Here is a 21953-nt window from a genome sequence, read left to right as displayed (position 1 = left end):
AAAGAAGACTCGTCTTTTGAGGAACGAGTGATAAACAGGGTTAGCAGCTGATTCGAGGTACAGGTTGGAATTTCCAATCACGACAGTGTCACAAGGATGGCTAGGTGAAATCACTCTTCGCAGCTATTCCTCAAAATGGGTAAACAAACATATGGAGGTGAACGATCGGCAAATGAAAAGTGGAGGCGGTGCAAACATGACCAAGGCTTTAATGGCTGATGATATTACATTCATAGGGGTTATTTACCGGGATAGTTCATTTTTAAACGAGCTTAAACCGGGTGGAAAACATTTGCTCGGTCTTATGTTTATTTTTTAACGAGCATGAACTATTGCTAAAACTGCTCGGATCTTGCGTTTATTTTTTAACGAGCATGAACTGTGTGCTAAAACTGCTCGATTATACCAGTCATATGATAAGAGTATCTGATTGAGATTCTATTTTTTATGGAGCTTCATCTCACAAAGCTTTGCCCCGCACCTTTCGTTATGCAAGTTCGGAAACGACTAATCCTACGAGTTTAAAGGGTTAGAGGTCCTAAAAATTTAAAAAATAAATAGTCGCCCCTTGCTTGCACTCCAAAAGGTTTGCATGCCCCCAGGTATAAAGTACGATTTCAAGGTTACCTCTACTTCTTTTCCGTCAAAACATTTGTTCTAACGAGAGAGGCTTACCTCTTTCAGGTTACCCAAAGACTGTCTCGTTCGCGGCCACGAATAAAACACTTCTTCGGCGATGTCTACCGAAATAAACAAAGGTGAGTGACGATGCCCGCCAACTCACATAACTTTGACAAAAGAATCTTATTCTAGAACAACCCCTCTTCCGTGCTGGACGGGGTACGGACTAGTCATATTCTCCCGCGGAAACCTACCCTATACCCAAAGTTTTCCTGCCGAAGCAGACCAGGACGCATGCCCCCTGGGTTCCAGTCATATCCTCCCAGATTACTCGCGCTCATCAAGAGGACGGACCGTGGGTTGAGACACTTCTTGCGTGAATAGACCATTTAGGGATGGTACATGACTATTTGCGATGCGTGATCCAGGAAACGAAAGTTGGTCCACGAGCTTGACCATTCTTCCTTCATGCGGAAAACACATTACTCTAAAGAGTGAGGAGACTATAGATCCCATGCAATATATATAGTCTCGTCCAAGGAGTAGGTTATAATCCAAGGGTCCTTGAACGACCATCACATTCATTTGAACGGTCTTCCCTTTCAATGTTATTGGCACATTGGGGAGGATCCCTAAAGGTCGACTGGTTCCTTTATCAAAGCCTAATAGATTTCTCATTTCAGGCAAAAGCGCTGGCGAACCAAGCGCTTTCCAAGCAATAGAGGAAAGGATACTCACAGATGCCCCCTCATCAACGATAGTGCCAGCCATTACCATTCTGTATATTTGAACGATAATTCTGAATGGTATGCTTGCTGGCAACCGGGGTCTGCCTAGTTGGTTCCAGTCGAAGGACACAACCAAGTTGCTTGGTGGTGGGACCGAATAGACGGCCGGATATCGCTCTGACGAACTTCCCTCCTGCGATAAAGGAATGGGGGCATTGCCCCCTTGTTCATCAGAGTCAGTGTTGATGAAGAGAATTTGGACAGTGTCGTCTTTATTCTCCTCTTTGATGGTATCATTCGAAGATAGAGCCTCTGAAGGCAAAACCAGGTCAACTGCCGTCTCAACCTTTTGACTTTCGTCAGGCATGGATCCAGACGGTTCATCTTCAATGATAGGTGCTTCGGCTGACCACCTGAGCAGGCCAGCCAGGTTCTCAACTAGTGAAGGACTTGGCAGGAGTTTTTAATATCCAGGAGGAAGTTGCGCTCGTAAAATCGGGTGATCTTCCAAAACTCTTTTTGCCTCGTCTAAGAAGGGACAACTCTGGATGGCATGGTCGCCTTCACACAGTTTATAGGGAAATCTAGCTTTCCCTCTCTGTCCTGGGACTTCACTTTCACTAGCCGACGGTGAGCAGTCAACATGGCTATCAGAGGTTGACGCTACCGAATTGTGCAAACGGGGAGACCAGTCCCTTAGTATCTGAGGGATGCAGGGACAATCTCTGTGGAAGTGGTCTCCCTTGCATATGACACATGGCGATTTAGGCCTAGTCAGTGCTGTGTGTGGATTTTTGTCAGACGACACTTGTTTGCCCCCAGTCGCTTTTGGCTCCTTCTTCTTCTTCTCTTTCTTCTTCTTTTCCTTCTTCTCCTTAGGAACCTGGTTTTTTGTATTACCAGTTCCGTCAAGCAAAGAGGAAGGAGGAGAGGAAGAGTTAGATGAAGTAGAAGGCTGGTTGGCAACCCTGGTCTGGTCTAAATGTTGACTCGACTGTTCAGGAATGGTGGTGTTCTGAACGACATTGGTTGAAAAGAGCCAGACTGGCAGGCCAATTGTCAGTCCTGGAAGCGACAATGTGGCCATATGGGGCGCACCAACATCTCCCCAAGAGGAGAAGGGACTAGGATTTCCACCAAGGGGAATTCCTTGGTTGGTGTGATCCATTTTTTCAACCTAAAGATCAACGCAGGAATAAGGGTGATTGTTCCGTTTAAAATAAATTTTTTAACGACGCTTAGACACAACTTGCTTTTTCAGTTTTAAAGAGTCAAGAAAAAGCTAAAGATGACTCTAGTCTCCTTCGATGTTTTAACGAGCCCGAAGTGACAAATGCTCGGATGGACTTTTTCCGTTATAGAGTCTGAAAAAGGCCAAAAGGAACTACTCTGGAGTTCTAGGCAGAGGTGTGCCAAACTTTTCGCAAACCGCAGAATACTTTTTAGGGTACGGGCGGTCGATCTTCCTGAATGCTATGTTCAGTGCATTGCGATCAGTAGGGCGGCCGACACGGCTTCCTAAGGATAAAGGTTTTATGCCTATAGGGGTCTCCCAGTATATACACGTCGGTACGTGGGAGCAAAATCCGTACTGGCGCTATCGTCCCTCAGGAGGAATCACCCACCATCCACGAGATCGACAGTCACCAGGCTTAACGACGCCGGAACACGTCTCTAGCCTAGACCTCTATGTTGTGCGTTATGTTGCAAAGCGTTGTTAAGTTCATTCAATTTATTTTAGGTTGATCTTTTTAGAAGTTTGCCTCTCAAGGTTCACCACGAGATGTATGATACAATTCCTAAATGCAGTCTAAAGATGATAAGCAAGCTTTATATCTTTTCAACTTTGAAAATCCTAGCTACTAAGGGAAAAGAAAGACACGATCTTTTCTCAAAGAGCAATCAGCACACTCTAATGCACTGTTCCTAAATCCAACATGCAAACTATCAAATGCAAATGCACAATGCAGGTGTTTGTTTTCCGCTTTCTTAGTATTGATGCCTACAAAGAAAGCTTTTTGTACAACTTTGAATTTGCTTTTAAATGACAAATACAAACAAGTTTACTTTTCGAAATCAGAGAGGGTAGAAGAGATTACAACACTTAACGATTTTCGAAATGAATACTTGTTTTGACACTTAAAAGAGACAAACTCAAACCAATAAGCAAGAGTAAATGTATAATCAATCTGCCAACAGCCAATGAACTCTCTTCTAAGATCACAATCAACAGATCTGAATCAAGGGCTACAGGATGACTATTTCACTCATGCAAAGGAAAATTGTAAATGACGCAAAAACACATAAAAACACTCACAGTCTTTTTGTACAAAAGGAGGCGGAATCTAAGCAGAGAAAAGGAGTTATCAGACTGGTACCTATGCTGGTTATAGGCTGCAAAAATCAGAGATCAAAACAAGGCAAAACAGAGCAGAGAACCCCAGCTGCACAAGGGAAAACTGGTTCAACGCAACCTCAACACAGGGGTTTTGACATTCAACGCAGGTAGCCTTCACGGGACCTGCGTTGAAATGCAGAATCCCTTCACTGGGTCTGCGCTGAAGGAGAAACTCTCGTTTCTCAAAGGTTGTGGGTCACAGATTGCTATTTAATTCACTGTTTCAAGCCAAATAAAAGCAACAAGCAAGGTACAATCAAAGGGATGCTTTGAGGGGCTACTAAGATCTATCACAAGGATCATCAAATCATTTGTGAATCCATTGTTCAGATCATAGACAAGTCCAGTGATTGGATCAAAGCAACAACTGTCTACTTTGCATCCGGGAAAAGCAGATGCAGTTCGATTGTTGCTGTCGAGTCTATGAAATAAACAATGATAGAAACACAAATAAAATGACTAAACAAATTTCCCCAGCGGAGTCGCCAATTTGTTGTGGGGAAACATGCCTATGCAGGACGATCCTATCCACCTAAGGTGTGACAGTGCCTTAGCAACAAACAGAGACAGCTATTCTGGTTTCTTCCTTTATGAAATGTGAAAGAAGAGAGATCAATAGACTTACCGGTGTCTTCCGTTTGTCCTTCGATCCGGTCTCTCTTCTCTTTGGGAGTTCACAGCTACTTGCCTTCTCACTCGCCCAGCTTCAACAGGTTCATGCAAGATCACAAGAGAACAGCTACTTGCCTTCTTGCTTGTCCAGCTTCAATGGGTTCCTACAAGATCACAAGAGAACAGTTACTTGCGACAAGAGAAGAACACTACACAAAGACAAATATTCACATTCATAACTAGTTTAGGATTAGAAATAAACTAAACATACTAATGCATTCATACATCAAAAATACATCAGCATATAGGAGAAACCAAGATAGCTTTATTGATGAATAACAAGGTTCAGGAAGAGATACAACCCAGAGGGCTCCAATCCAGCATCTCCTTCCCAGCAAATGGAATTCCTATCTTCACCCCCTTCAAAGCATTAAGCACCCAATGATTCCAATCTCAAACCAACAACAATTCTTTGCAATAACAAAATTCCAGCCTCTAGATCTCATGGAGGAGAGATCCATATATAGATGTTTGGAGAGAGGATGAGTCAGCTTGAGATCTGACTAGTTTCCTCTCCCTCTGTTAGTTCTTGAGTCCACTTGGAGGTTCTTGCTTCCACTTGGAGATTTGGAACCTCTTACTCATCACCAGTCGAATTCCCTGAGGCAAGTGTCATTTTGGAAGCTTCTTGGGTTTTGACACCTTGAGAAATGAGCTTGCCACATGTCCATTCTCGTTCAGCACAGGTAGCCAGTGTTCCCTTTGACATTCAACGCAGGTAGCCAGTGTTGGCTTTGACATTCAGCGCAAACAGCTAGTGTAGCCACTGAAATGATCCTGAATTGACTTGTTTTTGAGCAGTTTCTAGTGGAGAACTTCTGTGAATTGCTGTGGTTTGTTAGCCTTGCTCCTCTAGGGGTAGGAACAACATGTTTAGGGACTTTGGATCCCTTAGATTATGGACATTTCATGCTCAATGTTGTAAGGCACAAAAATGTCTATAACACCTACCTTGCCCCAACCGGAACTCTGCAAAAATTTGGCCTCATCCCTGGACCCAAATTTGCCTTTCCCTTGATTCCAACACAACTCCAAAAAAAATAAAATCAAATCTTTGCACTTAATACCTAGCCTAAAATTAGTTTGTATTTCAGTCATCTCAAGCCCCATAGATCATCTTTTTCTGAGATTGACCCGGAGAGAGCCCTCTCCTGTCCTCGTAGGGATAGCTACGAGGTTGAGCGTGGTTTGATGTGGACCTAGAATCTTACCTTTTCAGCCTGGGGTAAATCTAGGCTCTAACAGGCTACTAGACATAATTGTGCAATTTATGGAGGGAAGGTTGGTTGCCCTCCAGAATTGCGCAATTTATTGAGGGAGCTGCTCAGTCCACAGCTGGACCAAGTCTAGTGAAACAACCTTTGAGGGGGGATGAAACAAGCTTTGGTGGACAGGATGTCATTCTACGAGAAAATCACTGAATCTTGTGTACTTGACAAGACAAGACATGCTGTTGTGAAAGGTTGGTAGGGAGGCTACAAAACGAAGGTAAGGCAAAATTTTGGAGGGTGGTTGTAGCAGCTACAACAAATTCACAAGAAAATATCAAGGTTAAATAAATTAAGATTAATAAATTAGTCTACCGCTATAGATGAAATATCTCCTTAAATAGAATTGGTGACTCTAAGAGGGACATCCAAATGGGTGATTCCTTTTGGTCTTTGTCTGATTTTGTAACATCATTTATTTAATTTCCTCAACATTGTATAGTGTCTAGGATTCACAAGATACATTTAGATATATAGACATAGTGCCAGAAAATTCATGATCTAATTTTCTCCCTACTAGTTCTCCTCTGCATTATAAGCCAAAGCATTATTTACCTTCATAATTCCCTTCCTTCTTAGTGGCAGAGTGTTGTTGGCTCATCAGTGCTCAGTTACTTCTATGACAAAGCATTGAAGCCACCAACTAGGGTTTTTGGTAGGGTTTCTCCTACAAATTCTTTAATGTTCTTGCACATAATTTGTCTCAGTTGGTGTTCCTCTTAAGATTTCTTTCCTTGTGTCTCCCTTTCTGTGTAAAACACTTAAATTTTTGTCCAATAAGTGGATTTGTTTTCCTTTTAAGGTCTTAAATCCTCTTGGCTTTGATTCCTAGCAGACATAGTGGTGGATAGGTACCTCTCTATCAACATTGTCTTGCTAGCCCTCTTCTTTTCTTTTTGTTTGTGAATGTGTATGAATTATTGGATTTCTCCTATTAGTTCTTGTTGCTAAGGTTTTTGTTTTGAGTAGGTTTTTTACTTTATTTCATTTGCTTTTTTTTGTTATTTCTTTGCATATGTGGTTTTGATTTTGATTGTATGTTTAAGTGATCAATGACAGGGTGTAAGTATTTTATTCATCTCTACATTTAAAAAATATCTTTTCTTTCTTTAATTATGTTTCATTGAAAATAAGAGCTTGCATGAGAATTCTTATGCAAAATTTTCCTTGAAGACAGTCACAAACACCATAGATGTTTCATGCAATAAACCTTTGACTTAATAAACATCAATTAACATTAGTTCGAGATTTCTATTTTCTCTGATATCACACCCTCAGTAGCTCAGGCTAGGTCCTCAGAATAGGTTGGTGAGGTAAACTATCACGGCCACTAAAACAAACACAAATCTTGAGCTAGGGAGGGAAAATACATTTGGAGTTACACATTCCTAGGAGCCCTTATAACACAAGTGTCAACCACAAGGTCACATTGGACTAGTCAAGTGATCCACCCCACTTCACATGGTATTGGTGGTGTTGGTATGCATGTACTCAATGGGTATCGTCAGGGAGGCTTTGGGCTCAATACCCTACCTTCACATGTAGACCCAACTGACAATTATTCCCCTAAGTTTAGGAGTTGTTTGTCGTAACATTTTTTGTCGTAATCTTAGGGATCTTACAAGGGTGATGGAAAGGGGGACCTTTCTTGTTGTACCTAGGAAAACATTAGTTAGTACTAATTTGGTTCTCCTAGAGGTTCTTATGCATAATTAAGGGTACTTAAACGAAGCATAATACTCATTAAGCAGGAGACTAGCATAAATATCCCAACCACATCTTCATAGTCAACTTGGTCATTGATTAACCAAGTGCCAGTTGTGGGAAGATATCTTTGATCACCAGTTTGCATGCTTTCTCCTTAGGTATGATAGGTATGTGTTTTTTGGTCATGTCTAATGACCTTAGGATATTTATTTGACACATTGGTATACATCTTTTTCTGCCACTATGATGTAATTTTGCACTAGTCTCATTGTTTTTAGGGCCTTACTCCCTATGAGGATATTTCGCTTACATGGTCACACTAGTGTCAAGGGGTCACTTTGGGTGATGCTAAGGTGAATGAACCTTTCATTTACTGAGTGGTTGACCATAATATTCCACCTAATATTCATTTCCCTGTCACTTCTACCATGTTACCCACCTTCATAGGTTGGGGTGTACACTTGTTTTGATATTTTCATAGTCCTTAACTAGATTCCATTATGGCTAGTTCAACACCCATGGCAGAGCCTAGTGTGTCCACACCTATTGTTACTAATGCATTCCCTAAGACTAATTCTATACCCTCATCCACGATCACAGGTAATATCCATACTATGTCTATTGACATGACCTTATCATTCTAGAAAAATACTCTAAGATAATTTTTCATCCATTTAGCACATCCACTATAGGTACCTCCACATCATCAAGTAAGCCCTCTCTATTCATATTTGGAGGCTCTACATCAACTACAAGTAGGATACCAATGTCATAAGTTAGAGGTTCGAACTCCACATTCACATATGCATACTTGGGGCTAACTATAGGTTTTGGCATATCGGTAGGGAGTACATTCATACCCAATATTGGTTTTTCATATGGTTGGGATTCTCCTTAATAATTGACTCTCCCAAGAAATGTGAACCCATAAGAAACAAAAGTTCCTCTAGTTGTGTATAACTAGGGGCATCTATGTTTTAAGGGAGCATGTCTTTTCCTTGGAAGGGGTTGGGAAAACTTTCCATAAAAATATGCTTAATCCTTGGGGTACCAATCCTTTTCGTCAACCTTTTGGCATTCATTTAGCCCAAGATGTAAACGACCTTTTAAGTATCCTTTTGCCACTAGGGGCATACCCCTTAGGGGCACTAACTTCATGGTGTTTACATGGGTGTTAAATTTAACACCTATATTCAACCCACCTTTGGAAACCATGCTATGGTGAAGCACCTCCTCCACTTGGATTGTAGGGGACACCTACCTTGCTATACTTTTTTCAAATCACCCTTATTGGAAAACCTTGCATTGTTTGATCTTTCAAAGCTAATGAATGATGCCATAAATCACAATCCTGCATGGTCCCAAATCCCACCAAAACTGCTAGCATATAACCCTAAGTTCAATCATAAACTTGAAGAAGGCCTTACAGCCCATACTACTACCTAGCACTTATGGTTCTCATCCAAATATTTTATGGATGATAACATTTGTCTACGTATTTTCCAATGGACTCTTATTGGTGGTGCCACTAATTATTACATTGATTTATAGTGTTCTTGTTATGATAACTTCATGTATTTATCCCAAGCCTTTGTTAATCACTATCAACTACCTATCAGGTATGAAACTATAACTAACATTCTCACTAAATTTCATCAGGACACCCCCACCCACATTTTTTTATCATATTCATGAGTGGGTACTCTATAAAGATCATTCCTAATGTTCTTACTCATAAGTTGATCCATTGAATCATAAACCCATAACTAGCCACATATATGGGCCAAATTAACATTTATTCTATGAGACTATTTTGTGAACATTTGTATTTCATGTTTTCTTTCACATGTACTAAGATAGTTGAAAATTTCAATTATTTTAGTGCTTATCTTGTTGAGAATGTGTTGTAATGGTTGTTATTGTTGTCTCATCCTTGTGGACTATTCTGTGGGATACTAAACAAACCTTTCTTTACTTATCAATTATAATTGCTGTCACATCCATTTTGGACTATTCTTGGATGTTTAGAACGGTCCTTCTAGTTCACGTGTGTCTCTTCCTAGGTGGAACTATTACCTCTCACTTAGAGTCCCACTTTTCTCCCCCTCTCTTGCATTAAGAGAACCTAGACATACACACCATGCACACTCACCTTGCTTTTAGAGATCCCCTTGGTTGACGGATTTCCAGCACTGTCATCAGGCCACTTGCCACCTTCTTATTGAATATATATCTTAGTGCAATTTGTTTCCTTTGAATTTCAAATGGAGCCTATGTGCGCCAACGAAAATAGTCAAGTTAGAGTGTTGGGTTGCAATAGGTGAATTGAAAGTTTGGGGTAAACATGGAAAATTTTCCTTGGTATATTAGAATTTCATAGACATATTGAAGTGGATAAGAGAGTGATTATTCTAATCATGAATAAGTGCATTCGTATGACTTGAGTACAATAGTAATATTAGAAACCTAACAAGTTCAAGGCATGGAGCGTTTAACATATAGAAACATGGTAGAATAACTAAAATACTAATGTAGTAGGATTGCAATTTGCAACAAATGGAAACTTTATTGATCTTCTTAATGAATATTGGGTTTTAGTTACAATAGGAAGTCATAGAAGCATTGGAATCATATTATAGTTATAATAAAATACTTCAAAAACAAAGACATCCAAACAACATTGATGGAAAAAATTGGGAAAAGGTACTTTGTTCAAATGAAGAATTGGACAAATGATAGTTGCATAGCAATTATGGCATTAATATTCTATAATTGAAGAAGTAAATTATGGATGGATGCATGGGTATTGGTGGTATACTTAGCGGGCAACAAGATATTGAGGATGTTATCTTGGATTACACTAATGCCTTTTAGTGGGGAAGGATGTAAGGCCCTTCCCTTGAATTGCTTCAAGAACTTATGTTGGATGATCACATTATTGGTTATTGACCGACATGGATGGAAATGTTAAAATATTGATGTCCAAAAGAGTCAATGTCCAATACCATTACATGATGTAAGGTCCACCATGGACATGTCGAGCACCATTGCTCAAACTAGATGCATTGTAGACCTTGGTAGCTCTTAGTTACATGATGTAAGGTCCACGATGGACATGTCGAGCACCATTGCTCAAACTAGATGCATATTAGACCTTGGTAGCTCACAGTAGTTGGATGGACCAAGATAAGCTTGGAAGGAACTTTTCCAATGAATGTAAGTTAGGGGTTATTACAAGTGACCCCATCTAATCCACAAGTATGATCCATGACATATAATATAGGCATAGGGAACTTGATTGGAATTTATAGACTCGGGTTCTTGGGATACATGTTGACCTAAGGAGTTCGGTGGTGCACACTTGGGGGGAATGAAAAATGGCAAAAGCACCTTTAGGCATAAGAATCCATGGAGTGTAATCATGGGATGCATAATAAGGTTCACCTCCACTAAAAAACATCCATTAAGAAAAATTCGTAACATACGGTTAGACACATTTGGATAGACTTATATGTACTTGGACACTCCTAAGATCATTAACAAGTGTGCATGGGTGAACTAACAAATATACTAGTTATAGTTGGATGCACTAGGTATAGTTGGGTTTGTTGGGCACATGGCACTTTGGGTGTAGTGCCATTAGAAATTGGGAAGTCCATAGCCAAGTCATGAATTGGGTACTGGTACCATCATGCATAGTCAAAGTTGGCAATGTGGGCACTTGAGTCGACATATTCTTGAAGGGGCTTGCAAGTGAAATACAAGCCTTTTATAAATATTAAAGACGTAGAAGGTGCTAAGGTATCAAGTAACCATTCATTCATCACCCCCTTGGGTCTAAAAGTGAAAACTAGAGGGCTAAAAAGGAACAAACAACACTATGAAATTAACTTAAACATTGTTAATATAGAATAGCCTATGATAACAAAGAGGCTCACTCATACTAGTTCAAATGTAAAAAGGTATTGCCAATGCCAATTTATTATGGTGGTTCTCAAATGTATTGATATAATGATGGGCATATCTAACCACAAGAGAAGGTTTTACTGCACATCTCAATGCTTCTTCGAGACACCAATAGTTTCCCCATATGACCAGTGGTTTATGTGTGTTGTCCACGAACAGAGTCCCCAATAGTGTCAAATTCTACAATGGTTCTTGTCACCAATTCAACTATAAGGGCAAGCAAAAAAATGTTCAAGTTGGAGGCAAAATTGTTTAGTTACACAACAATTTCTCACAGAAATTAATATATACTCAATGCTTCTTAGAGATACTAATAGTTTCCCCCCAATGACCAGTGGTTTATGTGTGTTGTCCATGAACACGGAGTCCTGGTAGTGCCAAAGTCTACAATGGTTCTTGGCACCAATTCAACTATAAGGGCATGCAAAAAAAATGTTAAAATAAGTGGTCAGAAGAAATGCAAATCAAAAAATGACAATACAAGTTGTCCCATAACATTACATTAAAAATAAATAAAATAAAATAAAATAACAGTTATATTAAAAACCTAAATGATATTAATAAAAAAAGAATCTTTAATATGGAAAAAAAAATATTATTAATAAAAATGTCACTCACAAATAAAATACTTCAATGTCCACCCTAAAAAACATACTTCTGCATCAACATTATAAAATAACAACAATACACAAACTAATTCTATAACATAATATCACAAACTAATTCTATAATAAAGATATGGGCAGCCGAAGTGCAGTACCTAAGGAGAAACTAATTCACAAACTAATTCTATAATAAAGATATGGGCAGCCGAAGTGCAGTCCGGCAAATGGGACAGGAGAGATTTCTGCACAACCATTTTGAAATGCAGTCCGAGTGAAACATGTGGGAACATGGCAAACGGCGCACAGTACGATTATTGCCATTTCTGGCTTCACTGTCATGGTCCTCAACATAATTCAAAGCTTCTATGCAAATAGAACATAATGATTTCTCTCCTTCTTCAACGGCGGCTTCATCTAATTCAATCCTTTCACAGAATTTCTCCACTATATTTGCTACTCTTTCTTCTTCCATTATTTCATATTCGTCACCATTGTCTGCCCCAAATAATGGAATCTGTTGCCCTGCCCTTCCACCTTCGTCACCATTGTCTGCCCCAAATAATGGAATCCGTTGCCCTCGTCTTCCACCTTCCACAACCCTCCTCCATGCATCTTCCACAACCCTCCTTGCCGTTTCAAGATGAACCCAACGCCCTGGCCTTCCACCTAATGGAACCCAACGCCCTGGCCTTCCACCTACCTCCGCCTGGCCACCAAAATTGACACCACCCATTCTAAATCCTGGTGCATGTGCTTGCATCGCCCTACCTCCATAATTGACTCCATCAACTAGCACCGGCCACCGTCCATCATTGCCTGCCTCATTTCCAAATCGTGGTTCCTCACTTTCCTCTGCCCACACTCCATCGTTGACTTCGGGAAACGCAAATTCTGGTGCCCAGGGCTGTTCATCATATCCCGCATTGACACCACCCATTCCAAATCCTAGTGCCTCTACTTGCATCACCGTATCTCCATTATTGCCTACACCACCCATTCCAAATTCTGGTGCCTCTGCTTGCATTGACCTATCTCCATTACTGCCTGCACCAACTAACACCGGCTGCCATCCATCGTTGACTTCGCGAAACGCAAATTCTGGTGCCCAGGTCTGTTCATCATATCCGACATTGACACTACCCATTCTAAATCCTGGTGCCTCTGCTTGCATCGCCCTATCTACATTATTGCCTACACCAACTAGCACCGGCTGCCATCCATCATTGTCTGCCCCATCTCCAAATCGTTGTTCGTTACCTTCCTCTGCCCATACTCCATCGTTGACTGGACGAAACGCACTTTCTGGTGCCCAGGGCTGTTCATCATATCCTGCATTGACAGCACCCATTCCAAATTCTGGTACATCTGCTTGCAACGCACTATCTCCATTATTGCCTGCACCAAATAGCACCGGCTGCCATCCATCATTGTCTGCCACATCTCCCAATCGTTGTTCGTCACCTTCCTCTGCCCACACTCCATCGTTGACAGCGCGAAACTCACTTTCTGGTGCCCAGGGCTGTTCATCATATCCTACATTAACACCACCCATTCCAAATTCTGGTACATCTGCTTGCATCGCCCTATCTCCATTATTACCGGCACCAATTAGCAACGGCTGCCATCCATCATTGTCTGCCCCATCTCCAAATCGTGGTTCCTCACCTTCCTCTGCCCACCCTTCATCATTGACTTCGCGAAACGCAAATTCTGTTGCCCATGGCTGTTCATCATATCCTGCATTGACACCACCCATTCCAAATTCTGATGCCTCTGCTTGCATCGCCCTATCTCCATTATTGGCTGCACCAACTCGCACCTGCTGCCATCCATCATTGTCTGCCCCATTGCCAAATCGCGGTTCCTCACCTTCCTCTTCCCAAAATCCATCATTGACTGCGCGAAACGCAAATTCTGGTGCCCAAACTTGCACCGCGGGCTGTTCATCATATCCTGCAACAATTCCAAATGCGGGCTGTTCATCGTTGCCTGCTCGTCCTTCCATATTCCGCCGTCGACTGTCTCGGCGAGACACCAATTACTGTTAATGGCTCGTAACCCACCTGTTTATTTCTCTACCTTCTGTAACTGCACTGTGTGCCAACTGCAACACAACAAATTAATCGCACTTCGAATATGAGTTCATTCGCACAGTGCATACAGCTTCATATATATAAATATAATTGGAAGTAATAGATATTTCGTGACAACGGTGATATTTGCTGACATCGGCCGGTGTGCATCCAAAGCAACGCTCATCCCATCGCCCAAAAATGTGTCGGCCCAAGCAGAACTGCCCCTCATCGTCACGCATCTGGTGGCATAGACGATATGCTTAAATTTTTTTATAACATGATAATAATAATTTGAAATTTAATTATATTATTAACTTTTTAAAATTATTTATCAATTTATATAATATTATAAAATAAATTCTATAAATACGTTAAATATACTTTATAAGATGATAAATATAATTTTTATATACTTTATAAGATGATAAATATAATCTAAAAATTATAGCTAATGTATATTTTGATTCCTTAATCTTTAAGTACATATAATCGTCTTCCAAGACGATAATTTACCTTTTTAATAGGCAATTGGGGCCCTCCGCAACATATTCATCTTATCAACAAATATGCTCCTTTCCAAGGTCATTTTGAATTCTAGCAACACTCGGACCTTTGCGATATTTTGAAAGTTGGATCAGTTATCATGGTGGGCTACTTGATTCTCACCACTTCTAGTGAGGAGTGTTGTGGGAACGATGCAAATTGAATTCAATGAGCTCTTTCTTCAAAAAACTTTTCAAGGAGAACTTTCTGGTGGATATTCGACCCTCACCCCTTAATCCAACATGGAAGAATAGTTTCTAGTCCTAGCTTTATAGGAAAACGACTAGACAGATTTCTAGTCCATGAAAATCTCCTCGAACAACTTGGTTATATGTGCTCGTGGATTTCTTTTGAGACATTTTCAAACCATGCTCCAATCTTCCTACAATGGAAAGGGGATCGTATATGGAAAGGAGTTCCTTTTAAATTTAACCACTCATGGTTATCTGAACCAGAATTCTGTCAACTCATTTTGAATTCTTACTCTATGGATCATACTCGTGAGCAGGAATTTTGGTATGGAGAGAATCATGTATAAACTTTGTTTTCTCAAACAAAGAGTCTAGAGATGTGAGAAACTAGATCTGCATAAGGCATATCACATTGTTGATTAGGATTTTCTCTGCATGATATTCTTCAAGATTGGACTCTCTATTTGTGTGTTCAACTGGATCATGGCCTACATCACCTCGGTCAATTACACAATCTTGATAAATGACATACCTTCTAGTTTTTTACAGGCCCGTAGAGGCCTACGATGGGGGTGCTCTTTATCCTCGTTACTTTTCTTACTTTTTATTGATGTTCTTGGCAAGAATATTAAAGAGGCTAAAGAAATTGGCAGTTTCATCAGCTTATAGATCACTAGAAATGTTTTAATCACCCACCTTATGTTTGTCAATGATGTGCTATTGTTTGTACAGGTCTCTTCGACTCAATGGAAGAATATCTTCCACATCATCTCAAATTTTGGAGCAGCCTTAGGTTTATTCATGAATAACCTGAAATCCCTTCATATCTATGCCTCCTCCAAGGTGGACACAATTGCTGAAATTGCTAATATTTTTGGGGTTACTACTTCTTTGATTGAGTTAGGTTTCTTTTATGTTGGCTTCAAGTCAAAACCTAATATATATGACATTATGGATTGGAAATGGATTATCAAAAAAATTAAAAATAGGATGTCGCTATGGACTCATAAATGGTTATCATCAGTTGGAAAAATGATCCTCACACAATCCATGCTCCATAACACCTTGATATACTAGATGCATTTATACACCCTACCTAGTTGCATTATAAAAAAAACCAAATCTATCATAGCTGACTTCATTTTGTCTATGGTCAGAGGAGGTAAGAATCACACTTGGCTAGTCTAGATGATATCTATTCACTTAAGGAATTTAGTGGATGGGGGAACAATGATATTAAGATATTTGGGTGGACTCTCATCATAAATAGCTTCCGATGTACTATGACTAGTACAAGTATTTGACAAGAAATTATCAGAGAGAATTATCTAAGTGGCAAGGATCTTTTGATTTCTACAGATCGGCCCAACAATCTTTCAAAAATGCTTCCTATATTATGAACAATTTCATGAAGCTAAAGAAGTGGTTACTTGATAATATGTCTTGGGATATTGGTAGTGAAGGTCATGTTCTAGTTGGAATAGACCCCATTCATCTCTTGGGGGTTCACATATTCTTTTGGTAGATACCATCAAATTCGTCCACGATAAAGGCATATTTTTCTATCCCGGATTTGTGCATCCTATGACTTGCTTCATATTTTCCCTACCTAGAAGAATGTGGCTACTCTATACATGTCGAGGTTGATGGTAGACAATTGGTAGGATTACACTAGCATGATTCAATATGTTGGCATTTCTCTTAGTGACAAGGTTGAATACCCTCTGATGGAATGGTACTCTTTTTCATGGTCACCCTATGGTTGCATATGTATATAGATATATCCTTTTATCTATGCAAGGGGATATGCATATCAACTAGTTCTATAAGGTCTGGCAATGGCACATGCCTACAAAAAAAATAAAAAAAATTGGTTGGCTCTTATGGAGGAATAGGATCCTCACTTGGGAAAATTTATGGAAGAAGGGATTTGTTGGGACAAGGAGATGTCCAATGTGAAGTGGAATAGGAGAGTATGATGCATCTACTCTTTTAATTTCCTTTCGCCAACATCATTTAGGCGCGGGTTTTGTCAACCTTGAAGGTACTCATAAGATGGTACTTTCCATCTATGGAATCTTGTTGCATCTAGTAGATTACACATTATCTGGCTTATCAAACTACTCCATTCTACATCATATGGGGAATATGGACTAAAAGAAATCACTTGATATTTTAGGATAATTCCCTTAACACAAACTGCATAATTGAATCCACTTGTACCACATTTTGTGAATATGATGCCTTGTTAGCTCAGAATTTTCCTTGCAGATATGTTCGAGATGTTCTTATTTTCTATCTTCTGTAGGTTTCTTTTGATGGGGATGCAAAAGGAGACTAGTGTGGGTATGAGATAGTTATCTTGATGACGCCATCCTACAAATTTCACTTTCACAGAAATGATAGTCAGGGGTCAAATACATGGGTTAAAATTATCGTAGTCTTAGGCCCTCTATACTATGAAAAGAAGCTTGGTATAGAATCCTTGAAAATTTGGATGACTTCTAGGTGATCATCAAATGGATTAATAGACGATCCTGCTTCAATCCACCTTTACTCTTCACTTGGATGCATAGGATTTATGATTGATTTCTACATTTCACCACACCATTTGTGTCCACGTGTACAAGGAGTTCAACTCTGAGGATGATGCTCTTTTGAAACAGGGTGTAACTGACCTGCCAGTGAGCACTTTCTTCTCTGTCGTGCATTAGGGAACTCGAAGAAGCACTGGGACTTTCCTGTTGGTTTGATTTATGTTCAACTATCATATTATGGCTATATTGTGGGTCTAGGCTGACTTTTTGTTCCCTTCCTCGATATTGTCTTTTGTACAGTTTCTTTTTTCCCAACTACTATCATCTTTTTCTTTTTGCAACCCTTGCTAGCTTCAGATGAATCGTTCAAATGATATTTTTGTAATATCTCCTTTGGCTATTTTTTTTTTATTCCCATTTGCAATGTCATCCATGGTTAACTTTTTCATGATGGGGTATACATGTACATGTACTCATTTTTTGTAATAAAAAATCATGTGTTTTTTCTTTCGCTGAGTAAGTATAATTGTCAATTTGTATTGCTGAAGCAAATTGAAATCAAAGTTTTATAATATCCTAATTATAATATAATAAGTAAATATTGAATTTAAATTTATTAAAAATCATGTTAAACTATTAAATATTGTGAAATTTAAATGTAAAATTTAAATGTAAATTTAAAATTAGTTTAGATATATATTAAGTTAAAAGCATGTAAATGTTGTACAATTTTATTATATTTTTGAAATATCATGGGTACATATTATCACAAGTTTTCTTAGAAAAAAAATGTTTTACTTTTATTTTATAAAAGTTGATTTTTATATTTGAACATTTTAATTTATTTAACTCTAATTAAAGTCAATATTTAAATTGGGTATCTTTTCACATATTTTTTCCCATTATTTTATATATAGTAAGAGAATGTCTCAAATTTTTTTATTTAATTTTAAATTAGATAAATATCTTAATTTTAAAAATTGTATAATTAAATAAAATAATATTCTAAAATTAAATTCTTGTTTTATATATTTCATACTCAATTTTAATAAATAAATGGTCCAAGGAGAAAAGGTTGGACTAACTCCCTTATTACAAAAGACCCACGGAACTTATTTGAATATTCACAATTGTTACACTGAAATTTGATATATTTGCTTATCCTCCATTTACATCTAACATTGCAGATGAAACCAGGGAAAGAAAGATAACTCAAAGTTGACAAATAGGTCATATTTGCATGAACCATGAGATGGACGATGGAGAGCACTAGTCCAAGAAATCACATTCCATTTGACGTTGAGGAAACTACAAGTAAATATGAATTGTTTGTACCATTTTGGGAGGCCTTTTAATGTGGACATGGAATATTAAGTGTCTAATTAAATATGGTTAAATTTTGTTATTTATGAAGAATCATTGTCAACTTTCATCTTCTTTTGTCATTAATAACTATGGTCAACTCTCATTAATCATGCTTAACTATTTTTAACCGTAATCAGCCAATCCCTACGATAATTAAACACAATCAATTCTCACCAACTATATTCAACCATAGTCAACTTTGATTAACAATAATTTAGCCATAGTCTACTAATCATCAAGGATGTCATTAACTAACATAATCACATAAATAAAGTGGTTATCTATAATTGATACCATTATTTTTAAAAGGTAAAAAATTAGGCCAGTAAACTTATATAAACCATTTTATTATGTGATCATCATAATAAATATATAAATAAAATACAAATTACTTATAGTGTTTATGTTATGCAACCAACTCACAAATAGATAGATCAACGACTTAAAAATTATCCTCTTCAAGGGGGAAACCTCCTTTACATTATATAAAGGAACAATTCTTTGATGATTCAAATGACAAAACCTCATTTCTATATATAGGAGTCTAAGGGTCATAATATAATCAGAGCCGACATAACAATAATAATGTAAGGGCACAACAATAACAATAGTGGGCTTCTATGGGGCACAATAATAACAATATGGGGACTACATGGGCACATCAGTAACAATAAGGGGGCTACATAATAACAATGAGTGAATACACTAGTATTATAGGGACCTAATTGTTTATAATTGTAACATTTCTAATTATTTCACCTGTGAGGGTTAGCTCAATTTTTTAAGTGTTTATTGGTGTCCTAGTATTCTTTACTAGTGACAGAGATAATCAAATTATACAATATTGATTCACCCCCCTCTCAATATTGTCACAATTTTTAACACTACCATGGGTGGGTAGTTCACTTCAAATGTGTTTAATATCTTCTATGAAGAATATGATATAAGAAGAGTATTCATTATTGCTAACAACACATACAAAAATGTTGTAGTTGAAAGACAAAATAGATTATTGTAGCAATTGGAAAGGGCAATGATGTATAAGGGAAATCTGCCAGAACAAAATTGGACCAAACTTGTTCATACAAAAGTCCATATTTTAAATAAAGTTTACCTTAGGCCAAATAGTGGCAAGACTCCATATGGGATGTGGTATGGAAAACTAGCCACACTAAAACATTTCATAGACTTTGGTAATAAGCGCTACATCAAGAACAACAATGACAATATGGGATAGTTTGATGTAAGGGTTGATCAAGGAATATTATTAGGATATTCTAATAAGAGTAAGGGGTATAGATGTTACAATAAAATCCTATGCAAAATAATCAATTGCATTGATGTAAATGTGGAGGATAAGTTACTACTCAAAAGCTAGCAGTCAAGATCTATCAGTCCACCATATTAGACTAGAAGTGGAGATGAATCAAAATAGCTTGAAGAATTAAGGTAAGAGGAAGATGAGTAGGCAGAATGTTCTCACCCAAAAACTCCCTCAAGGTATGTACAAAAGAATCACCCTATAGATTAGATTGTTGGTGATAAGGAAGCAAGTGTTCAAACTCAAAGAAGATTAATGAATACCTCTAGTCAAGCACATATTGCTATGTTGTAAATGATTGGACTAAAATATTTTCTCTTAGGCAAGCTAAGATGAGAACTGGATAAAATATATGAATGAGGAACTGGATCAAATTAAGAAAAAGTAGGCTTGGGAATTGGTTCCAATACCAAAAGATAAAAATTCCATATGCATAGAAAGGGTCTTTAGGAACAACTTACATGAGAATGGATGAGTTGCAAGAAATAAGGCCAGATTGGTATGAAAAGGCTATAATAATCGAATTGAGGGAATATATTTTGAAGATATTTTTCCCCTTGTAGCATGATTAGAGGAAATGAGGATATTACTTACATTTGCATGTCACAAAATTTTTAGGGTATATTAGATGGATATAAAAAATGCTTTCTTGAATGGTGAGCTTAAGAAAAGGTCAAAATTGAACAACTTGAAGGTTTTCAGTTCTCAAAAAATCATGAGGAAATGTGTAGGCTAAAAAAGGCATTGCGTGGACTTAAGAAAGCACCCAAGACATGGCATTTAATATTAGATAAATACCTACAACAACAAGGATTCGCAGCAGGATGAGTTTACACTAACCCATATATCGAATAAGAAAATGATAATTTTTTAAATGCTATTTTTTATGTTGATGGCATCGTTTTTACTAGTCATGCAAATTTACTCAACAAAAAAAGTGTTGCTGACATGCAAAAATTTGAGATGTCCATGCTTGGGAACTTTTTTTTTCTTGGATTGCAAATTACTGATTCAGAAAAAGATATATTCATCTCTCAGAGAAAATACCTCAAAGAAATGTTGAATAAATCTGGGATGGAAGATTTTTCTATTGTCAATACACCTATGATCACTAGATATAAGCTCAACAAAGATGATGAGTGACCATAGGTAAATCAAACAATGCATAGATCAATAATTGGTAGTATTTTGTATCTTATAGGCTCACAACTAGGAATTATGAAAGTTCTTGTTGTAGTTGCAAGGTATCAATCAGGCCTCAAACAAAGTCACCTCTTAGTTGCAAAGAGGATTTTTATATATTTAAATCCAAAATGGACTATGGTTATGATATCCAAAGGGTAAAAATTTTTCGTCAAATGCATACACGTATGTTGGTTGAGTTGGAAGTGTATATGATAGGGAAAACACAAGTGGTGGTGCTTTCTTTCTTGAAAGTTTTTAGTGGCATGGTTCAACAAAAAGAAAATGTATATTTCATTCTCTACTACTAAATTCGAGTACATAGCAACTATATCAAGTTGCACTAGGATTTTTTGGATGAAATAAACATTACATGACATGAAGGTAATGGTTGATAAGATTATTCCAATTATTTTTTATAGTACAAGTGTTATAAATATATCAAAGAATCTTGTTCTTCATTCAAAGACCAAGCATATCCCCATCAAGTACCATTTTATCATAGAATAGGTGGTTGAACAGATTGTAAATTTGGAATAAATATCAACAAAGGAACAATTTGATGATATCATTACCAAGCCTCTTGTCTGAGAATCTTTTGAGTATTTAGGGTAGAAATTGGGAGTGATGTATTACTCTTATCTTCACTAGTTTTCTTCACAAGAAAAGAGGGAATTTGTTCAATATGTACATGGATGGTTGTAATGATTTGAGACAAGAAAAAAGATAAAAATTAGGGGGAGGCTTTGGATTAGAAGGAGAAGTACAAGTTCA

Source organism: Pinus tabuliformis, chromosome 4_2 (genome assembly GCF_031772625.1).
Source record: "Pinus tabuliformis cultivar Carrire ecotype Pingquan chromosome 4_2, CPIR1, whole genome shotgun sequence".
Classification (NCBI taxonomy): Eukaryota; Viridiplantae; Streptophyta; class Pinopsida; order Pinales; family Pinaceae; genus Pinus; species Pinus tabuliformis.
Note: the sequence above shows the minus strand (reverse complement) of the source record.